General features: G+C 36.1%; 2 protein-coding genes across 4 annotated transcripts in view; one reads left to right on the top strand and one right to left on the bottom strand.

Annotated features, from left to right (window-relative positions):
* Window positions 1-20,108, top strand: part of LOC135221829 (elastin-like) — a 241,857-nt gene that overhangs the window by 63,502 nt on the left and 158,247 nt on the right. The gene's annotated exons all lie outside the window — the stretch shown is intronic.
* LOC135222426 (uncharacterized) overlaps window positions 1-20,108 on the bottom strand; it is a 65,506-nt gene that overhangs the window by 19,275 nt on the left and 26,123 nt on the right. The gene's annotated exons all lie outside the window — the stretch shown is intronic.

Genomic DNA, 20,108 nt, shown 5'->3' on the forward strand with positions numbered 1-20,108 from the left:
GAAAGACGTATCCCTCGGGAGAGGTGGAACATAGATCCTACCCATGTGAACTCTCGAGAGAGACTGAGAGTTTCAAGCCCTGTGATTGGCTTATCAACAGCCAATCAGGAGTGTCGTAAGAGACTGGCCTAGACATCAAATGCACGGTTGATCTGAATCTTACTATAGCGTCCTCTTTTCGTAGTTCTTGGAAAGGAATCTGCTATTAAGTCGGAAATGGTTTCAATATTTACTTTTAGTTGTCAATAGTGTTAGTATTGTACTGTTAAATTCTTGCGTATTTTAGGATTCTAACAAGTGGTATAATATTGATTGTGTGCATGGATTGTATGAATAAATGTGCGAAACAATTTTTAGACTATTCACTCAGTGCGGTAAGATATTTTAGCAAGTACCCTCAATAATATTTTACAGTCGATGACTGCCGTTGTTGAGGAGTCTTCTGTATTACTAAATCTCTCTCTCTCTCTCTCTCTCTCTCTCTCTCTCTCTCTCTCTCTCTCTCTCTCTCTCTCTCTCTCTCTCGTTCTAGATTATTTGGCTTCCGGGTGTGACTTACGCCAATGGTGATTCCTTAAAAAACTACTTTAGAATTAGGTCAAACGTCTCTGCCTATGCCTGCCAAAATTGGGTGGGGTCCAGTTTATGTTGCTTTTAGTGTAGTTGCTGGACCAGTTTTCCAGCATGCATTACTGGACTCTCTCTCTCTCTCTCTCTCTCTCTCTCTCTCTCTCTCTCTCTTCTCCTCTCTCTCATCTCTCTCTCTCCTCTCTCTCTTTATACTTTTTAACGTTTTTTTCTATGAAGGACCTGTTCTATGCCCATTCTTTGTAGGTTGCTCGAGTTCATTCTGGCGTTCATTAGTTTCGTGTACATCATGTACTTTGTTAGAGATACTCGTCTTGAATCGAACTATTTGATACAGAATATCATTAGTGAAGTTATTCCATTCATAGACAATCGACTCGTTCTCCTTCAAACGTGCGAAGTACCTGTAAATGTTAAGTATGTAATATCGTGGGTAATTTTGTCCAATGACTTACTCTCCAGTGGTTTTCATCCTCAGTGTGAGTGTTTGTCCTTGCCATCGGACCATTAGGAGAGCTATTGTAAGCATCATTAACCTTGATTATTGTTTGTAAGGCAGGAATGTTAACCGTGTGCTGATACATCCTCTTTTATCAGAAATGGGACCGACTTGCTTGTATATACGTATTTAGTAGAGCTAGCAGCGGTAACTATTTTTATTTGTTTGACAATTCGAATTATTTCTGGTGATTAAAAATTCATTTCTCCATATAATATGGTTTGGATCCCGCAATAAGCTGTAGGTCCCGTTGCTAGGTAACCACTGATTCCTAGCCACCTAAAAATGTCTAATCCTTCGGGCCAGCCCTAGGAGAGCTGTTAATCAGCTCAGTGGTCTGGTTAAACTAAGATAAACCTTGACAATTCGAAGTAGCGGGAACTCGTGAAATCATGATCTTGTGTGGAGTTCATAAGGCCTACTCCTTTACAAAGCCTATTTTTCATTATTGTTGTTCTTCTGTTCATCACTTTTCCTTGAGTAGGTGTGACTGAAAGATGCTACCCATCCGATAATCGGCATTTAGGAATGTGGATGCCTGCCCTATTTCCTTTCTATCCCATGCTAAGATGCACTGCAATCGACTTCCCACAGGTACCTGATTTAATCCTTAGCCCAGCAGAGAAAAAATGGTATTTAATCGAGCTTGGCCTCCTCTGCCAATTGAAACCTTGCCCCTCATTCTGGCGAAGCGAGTATCATACTTCATTTATGAAACTAGAATCTTCTTAAAACTACGTATACTAATCTTTGCCATCTGGAGGGTTTCGGATAATTGTCTGCATTTTCTCATAAGGCATGCAGCGCCTCAGTGGTGTGGTCGTTTTGGTCTTGGACTGCCACCTCGGTGGCCGCGAGTTCGATTCTCGGGCCTTCCATTGAGGAGTCAGAGATGTGTATATCTGGTGATAGAAGTTCTCTCATACATATGTTTAGTTTGAAACTGTACCAGCAATAGAATTTGAATGTGCAAGTTCAGGGTATCACTTTTGTAAACCAGCGGAATCGCAGCTCTCAGCCTGAAGAGATTCGAACCGATTAGAGGCGAGTTAATTTTGAAATCTAACAATTGTTTACGCATCCAAAGTGATATATACATTACTTCGTATATGTTTCTTGGGTTAGCATTTGGCATCTTGCTTTAGAGTAGTGTCTCGTAAACTGTTTAACCTCGCTCCTCTTAGTTATATACTTCAGGATAACGCGCCTCACTCCTATCATTTTAGGATTTATCAAACAGTTGTCAGTCTTTTTTATATCAATATATACAGTACTAAATTCTTGAAGTGAGATTACTTTAGTGGATTTTTATATGGTAAACTTAATTACTTACTCGAATTTGAGGGTAAATGAGAGACGTTCTTCTGATTCTGTATTTTAATTTACCTTCTTGTCTCTAGGCACCTACTTTTAATGAACCATAAACTATAACTGGAAATAGTGCCTACAGTTAAATAAGTTTATCTGATTTCCACACCAATAATTATTAAATATATTATATATTACTTAGCACCTCTTTTGCCATCAAGTTCTTGGGAGGTGTTAATTTCCCAATGTTCCTCTTATTAAACATTAGAATATCCTCGGAATTGTGGCATTTAGCGTCCGTCGTTCTTTGGTATGTAGTTGGCACCTTTTTCAGAGGTCCTGTCTCCACATGATATTATGTGATGGTGATTTTTCTGACAACTACTAGGTCTAGGACGCCACCTTAACATTGTTGAGTCATCGGCATTTACAGATTGCTTTCCATTAGTTTATGAGTAGAATGACATTATAAGACTGCCACCGTGACCCTTTTACATGTAGTTTTCAACATAGATATAGAAGGGAGAGATTGTCAACATAGATATAAAGGGGAAAGATTTGACAGACAAGCGACGACCGTGTGTACATAAGGCGCCATTGTTATGCGATCTTTGTCAGAGATGGGTTCGGTATCAACTTTGGAGATCATCGGCAAAAAGGCCACGTCTGGCACCCAATGCTGGGTCATCAACTGTGTCAATGACAGGAAAAAGTTCACAAAAGAACAGGGGATCACATTTCACAAGTAAGAGACTTTTTTTCATTCATGAGAATGTGGGAGGCGTCAGGAATTTCCAGGGGTTGGGGGGGCAGCCCTGGGGAAAAATTAGAAATTCTCTAATTCGTTATTCTTTTAACAAGAATGACGAACTAATATTCAGAAGTTTGTGAAAAAATAGAAATTCTCTAATTCGTTATTCTCTTAACAAGAATGAGGAACTAATATTCAGAAGTTTATGAAAAAATGCAAATGTGTCGCCTTAAAACGTTAGCCTCCTATGGTCACTACTCTAATTGGATTCGCTCGGATTCTAAGTATGTTCGAATCCATTTAATTTTGTAAAGCTGAGTTTTCCACGCTCGTTGCCTCAAGGCCAAATACAGAAACAGGCTGAATGTTAAAGGGGAATTAAGCTGTGCACTCGCTGGCATTCAACTATGCATTCAAGATCTAGTAGCGAAGAAGCAGTGTCAAGTATCTCACTAATTCATTCCCAAAAGAATAAAAACACTCCTTCTCTTTTTTTCTTTTTCTTTTTTAATTTTCCTTTAAATCTGGGAAGGAATTTTAGTTGTAGATGCAAGAGGTCTTGAAAAATAGAAAATATAATTCTGATTTCACATAGTACAGTCTAACACCTCGCAAAATGTGTGCGGGCAGTACACCCGTATCCCAAGAAGAACGAGAGGGTATGTATCCCTTGACCTGAGACCAGAGGACAAGGCGTGTTGTCGAATAAAATCCATCTTTTGGGCTTTACTGAAACTTGCAACTATAGTAGATTCACATCACCGGGGCATCTGATGTCTATGCCAGTCCCTTACGACGCTCCTGGTTGGACGTTGATAAGCCAATCACAGGGCTGGAGACGCTCAGTCTCTCTCGAGAGTTCACATAGGCAGGATGTATGTCCACTTCTCCTGAGGGATACGTCTTTCAGAAGCATTCCTCAGGATAGTTGGAACATAACCCTACCTATATGAACTCTCTCGAGAGACTGAAAGTTTCCAGTCCTGTTATTGTATTATCAACAGCCAATCTGGAGCATCGTAAGGGACGGGCCTAGACATCAAATGCACGGCTGACGTGAATCTACCACAGCATTGGGGTTCTTGTGTTATCTGCATTGGGTCTTGATGAAGTCTGTAAACGCAGAAATGTCAGTGAATAATTTGATTATTGTGAATTTAAACTCGAACTTTTTGATATTATAATGCCAGTAGTTGGAGAAGAAAATGACACCTGAAATTCGAATATGCAATCTGTTGTAATGGGCTCGTACCATCCACTTTTTTTTAAATCTCTATCTTAAGAGCAAATCCTTTGCGAATAGCTTTTTGAAAGCCTCGAAGTGTAATTCTTTGGTGTGTTTCTTTGTGCTTATTCTCGGACATGGGTTATTTTTTTGTCGTTCTACATTTGTTTCCGAATCCTGTATAGGCCATTAGTCCCATTTGTTTTCATCCACTAAGTTTTATTAACTGTAGTATGTAATATTTCTTTAAAAGGTCTTAAGTATATCTTAGTTTTACCAGACACTTCTATGGCTGGCCCGAAGGATTAGATATTTTTTACGTGGCTAAAAACCAATTGGTTACTTAGCAATGTGACCTACAGCTTATTGTGGGATCCGAACCACATCGAGAAATGAATTTCTATCACTAGAAATAAATTCCTCTGCTTCCATGTTGGCAGATCGGGGAATCGAACCCGGACCCTGAGATCGGTAGTCGAGTGCGTAACCGACTCATCCAACGAGAAATTGAAGGTTTTATGGGCATCTCTTGGCCATAGAGTATATATCGTGTTTACGTTGTGAAGGCATTCCCACCTCTATTGTACTTACTGCCGTGTGCACTAGATTTTTGTCGGTGTGCCTTTTGGTTAGTAAGGCTGATAACGTGATATACTCCTAACAGCTTACAGCTGATGTACTTGAGTAAATTAAACACTTCAGTTAGAGACCAACAACCCAACGGAAGTGCATCACAATGGAACATGCAATTCTATAATGTTAATGAACAATATAGCTAATATTTCAGTATTGCGGATGCCTTAGAACTATGTATATGATTATAAATGCTTGCTGAAATTATATAACCAAAGGTTTTATTACCTCAAGTGATGTATGTGCACATACTCCGTCAGTTTTATGACTAGCATGATTTGGAGTATAACAAAAACACCATTACGTTAATATTCCAAGGAACGTTTGATGGGAAATTACCGGCATCCTATGTGGAACATGTTTATCAAACGGATGGACTAATAAAATACTGTATCAGAATTATTTTTCCAGCGGCTGAAGGAATAACACATTACCCCTCATTCACCTATCCCTTGGCATTTGGCATCAGCGACTGTCATATTTAATCACACAAAACTGGATTCATTTGAAGTAAGAAGAAAGAAGTTGTTCTTGGGAACCAGGTGACAAGGGCTATATTTAGATCTCGTGGCAGTTGTAAACAGTTCTGAGAGAGTGAGTTAATATTTTAACACGCACATGTAAATGATATATATATATATATATATATATATATATATATATTATATATATATATATATCTATATATATATAATATATATAGTCTATATAGATATCTAATATAATATATAATATATATAATATATATATAATATATTATATAGATATATATATTAGATAGATATATATATATATATATATATCTATATATATATATATAATATATATATATATATATGTATGTATGATATGTATGTATGTATACATACATCCTATGTATATATGTGTAGGAAATGAATGTGTCAGCGCAAGTAAGCGAAAATATTGGTTTTGGAAATATACGAAAACATTTTTTTGCCGATACAGTATGACCAAGAAAATTAAAGTCGTGTATTTTATACACTGTAGAACATACACGACTTGTAAGGTGCTAAGGAAAATTACAGTAAGCGCTTGAAACTCGTATTTGTGAAGGCTCCCCTTAATGAGCAGTCTTCACTCTAGATCAGCTTCTAGGTTTCTGTAAAAGAACAGTATTGAGATGGCTTTTTCTGTCTGTCCGCACTTTTTCTGTCCGTCCTCAGATCTTGAACTCTACAGAAGCTAGAAGGCTGCAAATTGGTATGTTGATCATCTACCCTCCAATAATCAAGCATAACAAATTACATCCCTCTAGCTTCAGTAGTTTTGATTTTATTTAAGGTTAAAGTCAGTCATGATCGTGCGTCTGGCACAGCTATTGGTCCCAATAACGCAGGCCACCATCTGATCCCAGCTGAAAGTTCAATAGGCCGCGGTTAAGAGTTTCACGTGTCGTGAATGAGTTTCATACTGCACAGAGAACTCGATTGCTCCAAAGAAACTTCGGCGCATTTTTTACTTGTTTCCAAGTGAGGTCACTGTTTTCCTTGTTGTCTCGTTATTGTTATTGTAATTGTTTAGATGTGGGTAACTTGGGGTTTGTTTACATAATTTTCAATGTTTTCCGTCGGACCACCGGCATCGCTTTAGCGTCACCATGCCAGCAAGTTCGAAACCGGCTGCGGCCATTTGGCGTGATCACCTCAGAACTTTTTCACTCATGGAATTGAAATTTTATGTGGAAAGTTATCACTATTAAGCTCAAAACATATGTTATATAATCATTGTTGTAACGCAGTCACCCCTACGGTTACAAACATCCTGATCCTAATGTGATCTTTTCCCAGATGTTTAATTTTATGTTGATGTTAGAACGCTGCTCTTTTGGTGTTGGGGGATTAGGATCCACTTACTTTTGCGAATTTATGTTAGAGGTACTAATGTTTCCAATACTTTTGCGTATTTGTGTTGGAGGTACAAATGGTCCCAATACTTTTGCGTATTTGTGTTGGAGGTACTAATGTTCCCAATACTTTTGCGTATTTGTGTTGGAGGTACAAATGGTCCCAATACTTTTGCGTATTTGTGTTGGAGGTACTAATGGTCCCAATACTTTTGCATATTTGTGTTGGAGGTACTTGTGTTCCCAATACTTTTGCGTATTTGTGTTGGAGGTAATAATGTTCCGAATACTTTTGCTTACTTGTGTTGGAAGTAATAATGTTCCCAATACTTTTGCGTATTTGTGTTGGAGGTACTAATGTTCCTAATACTTTTGCGTATTTGTGTTGGAGGTACTAATGTTCCTAATACTTTTGCGTATTTGTGTTGGAGGTAATAATGTTCCTAATACTTTTGCGTATTTGTGTTGGAGGTACTAATGTTCCTAATACTTTTGCGTATTTGTGTTGGAGGTAATAATATTCCTAATACTTTTGCGTATTTGTGTTAGAGGTACTAATGCTCCTAATACTTTTGCGTATTTGTGTTGGAGATACTAATGTTCCTAATACTTTTGCGTATTTGTGTTGGAGGTAATAATGTTCCTAATACTTTTGCGTATTTGTGTTGGAGGTACTAATGTTCCTATTACTTTTGCGTATTTGTGTTGGAGGTACTAATGTTCCCAATACTTTTGCGTATTTGTGTTGGAGGTAATAATGTTCCTAATACTTTTGTGTATTTATGTTGTAGGTACTAATGTTCCCAATACTTTTGCATATTTGTGTTGGAGGTACTAATGTTCCTAATACTTTTGTGTATTTATGTTGGAGGTAATAATGCTCCCAATACTTTTGCATATTTGTGTTGGAGGTACTAATGTTCCTAATACTTTTGCGTATTTGTGTTGGAGGTACTAATGTTCCTAATACTTTTGCGTATTTGTGTTGGAGGTAATAATGTTCATAATACTTTTGCGTATTTGTGTTGGAGGTACTAATGTTCCTAATACTTTTGCGTATTTGTGTTGGAGGTACAAATGGTCCCAATACTTTTGCGTATTTGTGTTGGAGGTACTTGTGTTCCCAATACTTTTGCGTATTTGTGTTAGAGGTAATAATGTTCCGAATACTTTTGCGTACTTGTGTTGGAAGTAATAATGTTCCCAATACTTTTGCGTATTTGTGTTGGAGGTACTAATGTTCCTAATACTTTTGCGTATTTGTGTTGGAGGTACTAATGTTCCTAATACTTTTGCGTATTTGTGTTGGAGTAAGGTAATAAGTTCCTAATACTTTTGCGTTATTTGTTGTTGGAGGTACTAATGTTCCTAATACTTTTGCGTATTTGTGTTGGAGGTAATAATATTCCTAATACTTTTGCGTATTTGTGTTAGAGGTACTAATGCTCCTAATACTTTTGCGTATTTGTGTTGGAGATACTAATGTTCATATTACTGTTGCGTATTTGTGTTGGAGGTAATAATGTTCCTAATACTTTTGCGTATTTGTGTTGGAGGTACTAATGTTCCTAATACTTTTGCGTATTTGTTTTGGAGGTACTAATGTTCCTAATACTTTTGCGTATTTGTGTTGGAGGTACTAATGTTCCCAATACTTTTGCGTATTTGTGTTGGAGGTAATAATGTTCCTAATACTTTTGTGTATTTATGTTGTAGGTACTAATGTTCCCAATACTTTTGCATATTTGTGGTTGAGGTACTAATGTTTCCTAATACTTTTGTGTATTTGTTGTTGGAGGTAATAATGCTCCCAATACTTTTTGATAAATTTTTGGTGTTTTGGAGGTTACTTAATGTTTTTTTTTTCCTAATAACTTTTTGGCGTATTTGGTTTGGAAGGTACAAATGTTTTTTCCCCCCCCTAATACTTTTTTGGGGCGATTTGTTTTGTTGGGAAGGTAATAATGTTCCTAAATACCTTTTTTGGCGTATTTTGTGTTGGAGGTACTAAATGTTTTCCTAATACTTTTTGCGTATTTTTTGTTGGGGTTGGAGGAAATTTAAAAATTTTGTTTTCCCTAATACTTTTTGGGCGTATTTTTGTGTTGGATGGTACTAATTGGTTCCTAAATACTTTTTGCGTATTTGTGTTGGAGGTAATAAAATGTTCCTAATTACTTTTGCCTTACTTTTGTTGTTGGAGGTTACTAATGTTCATAATACTTATGTGTATTTGTGGTTCAAAGGTACCTAATTGTTTCCTTAATTACTTTTGTGGTATTTTGTTTGGGTTGGAAGGATTTCAAATTGGTTCCCCAATAAACTTTTGCGGATTTGTGTTGGAGGGCGGTTACTTAATGTTTCCCAATACTTTTGCGTTATTGTGTTGGAAGGGTACAACAAGGTTTCCCAATACTTTTGGGGGGGGGGGGGGGGGGCCTTTTTTTTTAAAAAAAAATTTATGTTGGAACAGCACTAATGTTCTAATTACTTTGGCATATTGGTGTTTTGGAAGGTTACTAATTGTTTCCTTAATAACTTTTGGTTATTTTCATATTTGGGTTTGGAGGTTACTAAAATGGTTCCCAATACGGTCGGAATAATTTGTTGGTTGGAAAGGTTTACAAAGGTGTCCAATAATTTTGTTAATTTCTTTGTGGAATGGTTACTAAAATGGGTTCCCAATCCTTTGCGTATTGGGTTGGAAGGTACTAGTTGGGGAAAAGGGTACGGATGTTCTAATACTTTTGTGTATTTGGGTGTTTTGGAAGCTTTCAAACGGGGCCCAATACTTTTGCGTATTATGGTTGGAAGGTACTTACGGTTCCCAATACCCTTTTGCGGTATTTGTTGGTGAGTAAACCCTTACTATTGGTTCCTAATACTTTTGTGTATTTGTGTGGAGTACTAAATGTTCCTAATACTTTGTGTATTTGTTGAGGCTCAAATGGTCCCGAATACTTGTTGCGTATTAGTGTTGAAGGTACTAATGTTCCCAATACTTTTGCATATGTTTGTTGGAGGTACAAATGGTCCCCGCCAATACTCTTGCGTATTGTGTTGGAGGTACAAATGGTCCCCAAATTTAAAAAACCCCCCTTTTTTTTGTTTTCGCTTATTTGTGTTGGAGTACAAATGGTCCCATACTTTTGCATATTTGTGTTGAGGCTCAAAATGGTCCCCCCCCCCCCCAATACTTTTTTGGTTTTGCGTATTTGTGTTTGGAGTACTAATGTTCCTAATACTTTTGCGTTATTTGTGTGGGGGGATGGAGGTACTAATGTTTCCCAATACTTTAGGCGTATTTATGTTGGAGGTACTAATGTTTTTTTTTTCCTAATACTTTTTTGTGTATTTTGTTTGTTTGGAGGTACTAATGTTCCTAATAAACCTTTTGTGTATTTGTGTTGGAGGCTCAAATGTCCCCCCCAATTTACTTTTGCGTATTTGTGTTGGAAGGTACTAATGTTTTCCCAATACTTTTGCGTATTTGTGTTGGAGGTACAAAAGGTCCCAATACTTTTGCTTATTTATGTTGGAGGTACTAATGTTCCTAATACTTTTGCATATTTGTGTTGGAGGTACTAATGTTCCTAATACTTTTGCGTATTTGTGTTGGAGGTACTAATGTTCCCAATACTTTCGCATATTTGTGTTGGAGGGTAACAAATGGTGGTCCCAATACTTTTTGCTTATTTTATGTTGGAGGTACTAATGTTCCAATACTTTGCGTATTTGTGTTGGAGGTACTAATGTTCCTAATACTTTTGCGTATTTGTGTTGGAGGTACTAATGTTCCCAATACTTTTGTGTATTTGTGTTGGAGGTACGAATGTTCCTAATACTTTTGTGTATTTGTGTTGGAGGCTCAAATGGTCCCCCCCCAATAACTTTTTTGCGTATTTGTTGTTTGGAGGTACTAATGGTCCCCCCAATACTTTTGCGTATTTGTGTTGGAGGTAACTACTAATGTTCCTAATACTTTTTGGCGTATTTTTTGGTTTTGTTTTTTTTTGGAAAAGTTACTAATGTTCCTATACTTTTGTGTATTTGTGTTGAAGGCTCAATGGTCCCCCCCCAATACTTTTGCGTATTTGTGTTGAAGGTACTAATGGTCCCAATACTTTTGCGTATGTTGGAGCTACTAATGTTCCCAATACTTTTGCGTATTTGTGTTGGAGGTACTAATGTTCCCAATACTTCAGTTGTATTTTTAACCAGAATCGTTAACCACACACTAATTACTCTGATGATTTGGACATAATGCAATTACTATAGTATTGGGTTCTGTGAGACATAAGACACTAAATCTCTTGGCTTACGAGCGAGATAATCGACATACTCGGGTACCTTGATAATTCTTATGAATATTTGCATTAGGTATATTCAAGCACACACACACACACACACACACACACACACACACACACACACACACACACACATATATATATATATGTAATATATGTATATATATATATATATATCTATATGATATATATTATATATAGATATGATATATATAGATATATATAATAGATAATATATATGATAGATTAGGATAATATATATATATGATATATATATAGATATATATATATATAGAGATATATTATATATATATATTTAATAATATAATAAATTATATATATATTATATATAGATAGATACTATATATAGATATATATATATATATAGAGATATAGATATATTTATATATATATATTATAGACGATATATATATATAGATATATAATATATATATATATATCGATATATTATTATAGAATATATATATAAACAATATTCTAATATATTGATATATTATATATTATTATATATATTGATATATCTAATATATATATATATAATATAATACATATATATATATATATATCGACGAACAAGCTTTGACACTCCTATATTTACGTACTATGTTTACTATTGATAGATTCACTGTCAATTGCTCTTTCGTAACAGAACCCGTCGAGCTTTGCTTGTGAAGCGGTATGACAGTCAAGTGGCATTTGTATTCTTGATGCTCAAGGTAACCTGATATTATATATATACCGTGTTATTTCAAGGTAATACTCTTAACATTCCAGGATATCTATATTTTGCAATTACTGACCAGAGTAAAAATTGACTGACCTTCAAAACGAGGTTTATTATTCTTGCAAAGTGACTGTGAAGTTGTTTTGGGTAATGTGAGGTAGCTACTTCACAGCTTATTTAGATAGGGTTTATTAAAACGGGAGGATGTCCGTTTATTTATGTCCCATTCTCCCGTTTTCGGTGAACTTCGATATTAAGACGCCACCAAAAAAACGTATCGGCCAAAAGCACCTATTATCAAGAGCTCCCTCCCCCCCACCCCCCCACCCCTCCACGTTGCTCCCTCGCGTGGGATGCTCTCCACCTTGTCCGTTCTTCCAAATTCTTCATCACCTTGGTATCATTCTTTTTTATATAGATTCCACCGAGATTGTCCCGTTTATCCCATCCCCTTGTTAGACAGGGTATATAAGGAGGCTCATTTATCTGCCGAATGGTGTTCAGTCGTTCTTTGTAGCCCTAACGGGCTAGTTCGGAAGGTACGTATCGTAAAGTATTGTGATAAGTGTAGCCTTGTGAATAATATTTCCTTTATTTGATCTCTTTCAGTAACTGTTTGTTTTAAGCTGTAACTGTTTGCACATTAATATTTCCATTATTTGTGATTTATTCTTGAAAAATGTGCGTTTTTTAAAATGTGTGTTTTAAATTTCGAGCTTGAGTTGACGGGTTTTCGTTTAACGCTGCACATTTTTTTATATAAAAAAAAAATCGTATTTCTTACCATATTGTATTGTGATTAATGCCAAGATGCTACTGGATTGTCGATGTTTTAAAAAAATCGTATTTCTTACCATATTATGTTGTGATTAATGCCAAGATGCTACTGGATTGTCGTTTTTTAAGAAAAATCGTATTTCTTACCATATTGTATTGTGATTAATGCCAAGATGCTACTGGATTGTCGTTGTTTTAAAAAAATCTTATTTCTTACCATATTATGTTGTGATTAATGCCAAGATGCTACTGGATTGTCGTTGTTAAGGAAAAATCGTATTTCTTACCATATTGTATTGTGATTAATGCCAAAATGCTACAGGATTGTCGTTGTTTTTGTATATTTGCAAAGGATGATTCATGAAACTCATTCAGTATACATTATCCGCCATATTTACTTCAGATGTGCTTCATAAATTCAGTACTAGGAGCTCATGACGTCTTTACTCTGAACTTCAAAGTTTATGGGGAAGACCGTTAATTTTCTATGCAACATCGAGAATTGCAATTAAGAGCCTTCAATTTTTGTTGAATGTTCAGGGATAAGTACATTCCATAAGGATCCTTTTGGCATTGGATGACATCAAGGTTTGCACGGTCAGCCACAATGTATTATTCAAAGCATGATTTTCTGCTTAACCTAAACCATGATTTTTCTTAGATTAAATGTATGTTTAACTTAAGAGCATCGTCTTTGTGTAATACTTGCGAGACAGTTTTTCCTGTGTTAAGGATAACTTTTTTAAAAGTGACAATCGTTGGAATTGCTCAGCAATTCATTTCTGAAAAGTGAAAGTGTAATCGACAATGCTAGTTACATATTCATATTCATAGTTCCTGCAATTATTGTTATTTCATATTTCATCCGCGATATTTTAATCTTAATTTGTAGCTGGTTCGTTGTTTCTCTAATTGAGGCCTCAGTGGCAGTCAGAATTGGTTGGTGTGTTGTTATAAACGATTTAAGTTATACCTGGCAGAAGACCAGAGATAAATCTAGGCTTCATTTTGCAGATGAGTTGTGTGTGGTTCCTGGTAGGTGCCCTGTCCCTACTGATGGCAGGCTTCAGTTCTCCACTTTCGACACGGAATAACTTTAGAACTAATTTGGGCTACATATCTCAAAAAACCGGCCACAGGGAAGTGCGTGGTATCTCTTATGATGGTACATTTGGTCTGTCTGTGGGTGAGGAATTATTTGGTCAAGTTGATATAGAAGATTTAAATGGCCAAGGTCCCACTGGTGAAGAGACCAGGCAAGAAGAACATTTGAACGCTGACGAAGCTGCTACAGAAACTGGTTTTGATCTTGGTATTCTTGGTGACAGGAATTTCGACATCAGTACTGCTATTGAAAGTGGGCTTGTAAAACCTGTTGGCAGTTTTGATGACAAAACTGCTGACGGAAGAACTGGTGACTTAGGCAGTAGTTCGTCTTTTGCAGAAAGTGCTTTAGAGAGTGGTTATGATCTTGGTATTCTTGGTGACAGGAATTTCGACATCAGTACTGCTGTTGAAAGTGGAATTGTGAAACCTATTGGCAGTTTTGACAATAGAAATACTAAGGGAGGAATGAACGAATTCGAAAGTGGTGTGTCTTTTGCAGAAAGTGATTCAGAGAGTGGTTGGGACTTAGGACTTCTTGGTGACAGTAATTTTGACATTAACAGTGCTATTCAGGATGGATTATTACGGCGCTTTGGTTAATGATGCTGTCATAGTAAATGGAGGTGATGCAGGTGTCACTGACACAGGAGCGTGTATCTTATTGTGAGAGAATTGGGAACTAGAAAAATCTATTGTTATTGTGCCTAATCCAAGTTCACTTTGAATGCGTGGGAGCTAGCAGTCTGGAATTGGTCGGACGTTTGGAGGTATCACTGGAATTTAATGCTATAAGTCAGGATCCTTTTGGGATTGAACATGGAATGGTATGAGTAACTCATGGAGATATAGTCACACTAAATTTGGATAGAGTAGCAGCACCCAGCACCCGTCACCCGTCACTATTGGTGCAGTGCTCTTCAGGGTCAAGCATACAGTTTTAACATATACATGAACCACAAAGTTATTTTTTTTTAGTGATCGGCCTTATTACTGCCCACCTGTCCATCCTGCGTGTCCACCTGTCAAGAACTTCCAGCCACCTTGTACCTACTTCAGTAATGATGCTTTAGGTGGTGTTGACAAATGCGCCTTTGTAACGTGCGTGCAACAAAATATTTGCAAGACTCCGCTCAGATCGTCTCTGGTATAACTCGTCCCACTACTTACATACCTTTTTTACTGTAATTAATGTCCAGGAAATACATGTTATATTACACACGAACACCACTAACATTGGCAATGTTAAGATTCACAAATAGGTAAGGCAAAGGTTGCTGAATTGTCAGTTACCTGTTAATTATGCAGTGTCTTGTTGAAGGACTTTGTACCGGCCATGCAAATGGGAAATCGCTCCATGCTTGGAGATGCTATTAAAGACAACAGTGCAATCTTGTCAAAAGTTGGAAGACTCGTGCAGGATCGAGACTATTATGTTTGAGTGGAGTAGTTAAACATGAATATTGTCACCTGTCTAAACAGGCTGTCATTTTGTTTGGAACGTTCGTCTCTCCCCATTCTGCTACAACAGAGATGTGTTACTTGTGTGGACGAACTTTATTTCAAAATATCTTACAAGTTCTTCAGTATTTTGGAAGTTAAAATGAGCTTATTTCTGTATCCTTAATGCCAGAGTCATGAATAGCATGAACTCTTGATGTTAACTTCTGTAAAAATGCCATGCATTAATAATAGCTGCTGTGTCTGTAAAAATGGTGATGCATTAATAATGGCTGTTGTGTAATTTAATAACAAAATGATGAAAGTATATTTAACTGTGATTTCCTCTTGAGTTAAAGCAGAATTTTTTAAACTGTTTTCAAATGTAGGGACACCTTACGTCAGTATATTAAAAGAAACATGACCTACCAGTGAAAGGTATGATAAGTTCATTTCAGCAGAAGAATAGTTATTAGTAAGTTAAGTAAACTGATGTAATTTTGATCGAAATCATTTTCTAGATGCAGTATTTTTGTAGTTTTGTTTTTGAAAAAGAATAGAATCATGTTGCAGTGTAATGGTTTTGATTAAAGATTCCATGAAATGTAATATTGAATTATTCATAATAAACGTAAATGCAAACTAACTAATTTCTTTGCTAAAGCCTTAATACTTTAGGTAGCTGGAACATGACGCAACTCTGTTTTTAATAAAAATTGTCTTTTGAATGTAAGTGCAACAGATGAATAAGATATTCAATAACGAATAAGTTTCATATGTTGATTCTTTTATATTGTTTTCTCTTGTCCTTTTACCGAGTGCACTCAAATACAAACTGAACTAGGTTGAAATGAGGTTCGAAAGCCAGTAGCGTACTATAGTACATTCACATCAACCGTCCATCTGATGACTAGGTCAGTAACTCACGACGCTCCTGATTGGCTGTTGATAAACGAATCACAGGGATGGAAACTCTTAGTCTCTCGAGAGGGTTCACATGGGCAGGATGTGTGTTCCACCTCTACTGAGAGTTTCCAGTCCTGTTGACTGGCTTATCAGCAGCCAATCAAGAGCGTCGTAATGGATGGGTCTAGACATCAGATGCATGGTTAATGTGAATCTACTATAGTAAGGGTAGTCGCAATAAAGTACGTTAAAGAAATGAAAGAATTTCTGTTTTGTGTGGCGAAATGAAAAGCTGATTGCGATAGACAATCAGCTGTCGTTCGAGTTATATCCAGATTGGTGCTGATAGTAATGAACATATTCTGAGAGAAACTCTTAAAAGAGCTTTGCTCAATGAACTGTGTTCGATGTGACATCAGGAAAAGTTCTGAATTTCCCCGCTACTGACGTCACATCGAACACAGTTCGTCGAGCAAAGCTCGGCCGTGTGGATGGGGCATAAGGTTGCCTCAGGCACATCATGGTTGAACAGACGGATAGATCGCAAAGGTAAGACTGTTTCAGCTGCAATGTTTGCATATCTAATCACACCCTGTAAGGTGGCAGTGCCGTCAGTGAACCTCACTCGGTGCACTGCAGGTATTAAAAAAAGTTTTTACCGTTCCTTTGGCCCTTGGTTAAGTATATCTTAGTTTAACCAGACCACTGAGCTGATTAACAGCTCTCCTAGGGCTGGCAAGAAGGATTAGATATTTTTACATGGCTAGGAACCAATAGGTTACATAGCAACGGGACCTACAACTTATTGTGGGATCTGAAGCACATCGAAAGATGAATTTCTATCACCAGAAATAAACCAGTGTGATTCCTTGTTGGCAGAGCGGGGAATCAAACCCGGACCCTGAGATCGGTAGTCGAGCACGTAACCAATTCATCCAACGAGGAACTGGCTCCTAGTTCCAACCGCTTTCATTCATTTTACCGCGCCACAATTCATATTCTCTTTCCTCCATCTTTCTAGCCTCTCAAACAGCAACTGCAAGGTTCTACTTCTGTTATAGCTCTAAAATATTTATACTCTCAATTTCCTTATCAGCCTTGAATGACCTCGTAAGTGTTTGGCCTCAATTCTATATATTCTATCCTATTCTCATCCGTACTGCATTATGAACACCTCTTTCTTTATTCTTCAGACCAAAAATTATAGCGCCTCAGTGATGTGATCGGTATGGTCTTAGCCTGCCATCTCGGTGGCCGCAAGTTCGATTCTCGGGCATTCCATTGAGGTGTGAAAGATGTGTATTTCTGGTAATAAAAGTTCACTCTCGACGTGATTCGGAAGTCACGTAAAGCCGTTGGTCCCGTTGCTGAATAACTACTGGTTCCATGCAACGTAAAAACACCGTACAAACAAACAAACAAACAAACAAACCAAAAATTATAAACGATATCTACGCACGGCCGTCGCCTTTACATTTGCTCCCCATCTTTTGAAATTCTGCAACTCATCTCGTCCTATGGCTTCATTTAATTCAAAAAATAACTATTACAGAAATACAGGATATCACGTAAAAGACTAAGGTTCAGTTTTAGAAGGAAGTCTCACCATATATATGAAATTGGATAAGATATTTCTTGCTAGATTTTCTCAAGGGTCTTAAAAGTCTGAAGAATTGGCTACAGGAATCTTTTTCATTTCCTAAGTAAGAACAATATGTTGAAGAATGTCGAAATGAAAGTCAGTGGAGGTCACCATGACATCAGAAGGTCTTAAGTTTTTTTGTACAAGCAGTATCATAGAATAAATATAAAGTGGATATGAAAGGATGGATATTTGCTAATAAGTTAAAAAGTAAGAAATTTTAAAGGGAAATTGAGGAAGAATATTCGGTGACACACTGAAGAACTAGCGGAATGGGGATTATTATATAATATATATATATAAATAAATTTATTGATAATATATATAATATATATTATATATCATATTATATGATATATATATATATATATATTATATAATCCGCGCAGTTATGCATGTACAGTCGGCCTGTGCAGGCAAAAATGAACCCGCTGACATTCAGTTTTGCCTGCACAGGCATAACTGCGTACGCATAACAGCGTTATTGGCGACCTTTAGGGTTGCAATTGAATTTTTAACTCAAAAAAATGTCATAGCCTCGATATTTAGACGCCAAATTATTCCATGTAACTTCAAGATCATCCTAACTCCCGTAGAGAGAGAGAGATAGAGAGAGAGAGAGAGAGAGAGAGAGAGAGAGAGAGAGAGAGAGAGAGAGAGCAAGCAGAGGCAGCTATGGCCATGTACAGACATCAGACAGGAAGGGAACAGAAATAGTCTTGAATGGTTTTCGATTTATTCCTTACGTTCGTAATTCACAGGAACTGCATTACTGGCCATCAAATTATAAAAGAAAAAAAGAAAAAATTTAAAATGAAAAATTTTAAAAAACAATGGAAAACAAAAAACATTAAAAAATATGAAAAATAAAATTCACACAAAAGAAACTCGAAGAGTCAGAATATAAAAAAGTGAAAATCGACTAAAAATGGAAACCTTACACAAAAAGGAATTGGCACAACACTGAGAATTGAATGAAAACTGATAGAGCACATAACAAAACATACATAATGAAATTTTTTTTTTTTTTTCATCTATAACACTAAAATGTTACAATCACAATAAAAACAATGATTTAAGGGGATGGAGTCCCGCCGCCCCAAAAAAAAGCAGAAAATGAGGAACACGAATATATATATATATATATATATATATATATATATATATATATATTAATATATATATACGTATAAATATATATATATATATATATATATATATATATATATATATATGTACTTATACCCAAATATACACGTAATATATATATATATATATATATATATATATATATATATATATATATGTATATATATATATATATATATATATATATATATATATATATATATATATATATATATGCAGAAAGAGTAAAACAGCAATTAGTACATAAAACACCCTTTATTAAATTTTGACTGCCGCTTTCGGAGTAACTGTCTCCATCATCAGGTCTGACAACAAAAACACTGAAAGAAAAATTGAAAAATCAATAAATCACAAACGATCATTAGAATGCGGTAATGTAACACAAAAGGTTATATAGAAAAAAAAAAAAACTTGGTAACGTACAAGCATAAAAAAATAAATAAAGGATGTTTTATTTACAAATGTAAAAGTACTGGTTTCACTCTTTCTATCAAGACTCCGTTTTCCACGGGATAAAACTCAGTGCCTCAGTGGGGCGTGATCGGTATGGTCTTGGCTGCCGCCTCAGTGGCTGCGAGTTCGATTCTTGGACATTCCAGTGAGGGGTGAGAGATGTGTATTTCTGGTGGTAAAAGTTCACTCTCGGCGTGGTTTGGAAGTCACGTAAAGCCGTTGGTCCCGTTGCTGAATAACCGCTGATTCCATGCAACGTAAAAACACCATATAAACAAACAAACAATCCATATGTGTATATGTTTATGGATATGAGTATGAAACGTAATAAGAGCATATTTGTATAGTGGGCGTACTAAAAATCTCTGACTATGGAATCTATCAGTGTGAGTGCTACTACTTAAGAACCTAAAGAGATTATTGGCAGAGTACTTTTGCCATTTTAAGAATAAGGCAAGATGTGTATATCATTGACAGATTGGTCCTATGAAAGTTGTTTTATTTTGTATTTCTTACTTATCGAAGGTAGAGAAGTCTGAAAGTTTTCCTTTGCCCTAAATAGGTCTTGATTTTTTTTCTGGCATGTTGGACACCTGGAGGTTTTGTGATTGTATCTTTCTGGCATGTTGCAATTTGGCTTGAAGTTTCATTGCCCAAAGCTTATATATATATATATATATATATTATATATATATATATATATATATATATATT

Source organism: Macrobrachium nipponense, chromosome 3 (assembly GCF_015104395.2).
Source record: "Macrobrachium nipponense isolate FS-2020 chromosome 3, ASM1510439v2, whole genome shotgun sequence".
Classification (NCBI taxonomy): domain Eukaryota; kingdom Metazoa; phylum Arthropoda; class Malacostraca; order Decapoda; family Palaemonidae; genus Macrobrachium; species Macrobrachium nipponense.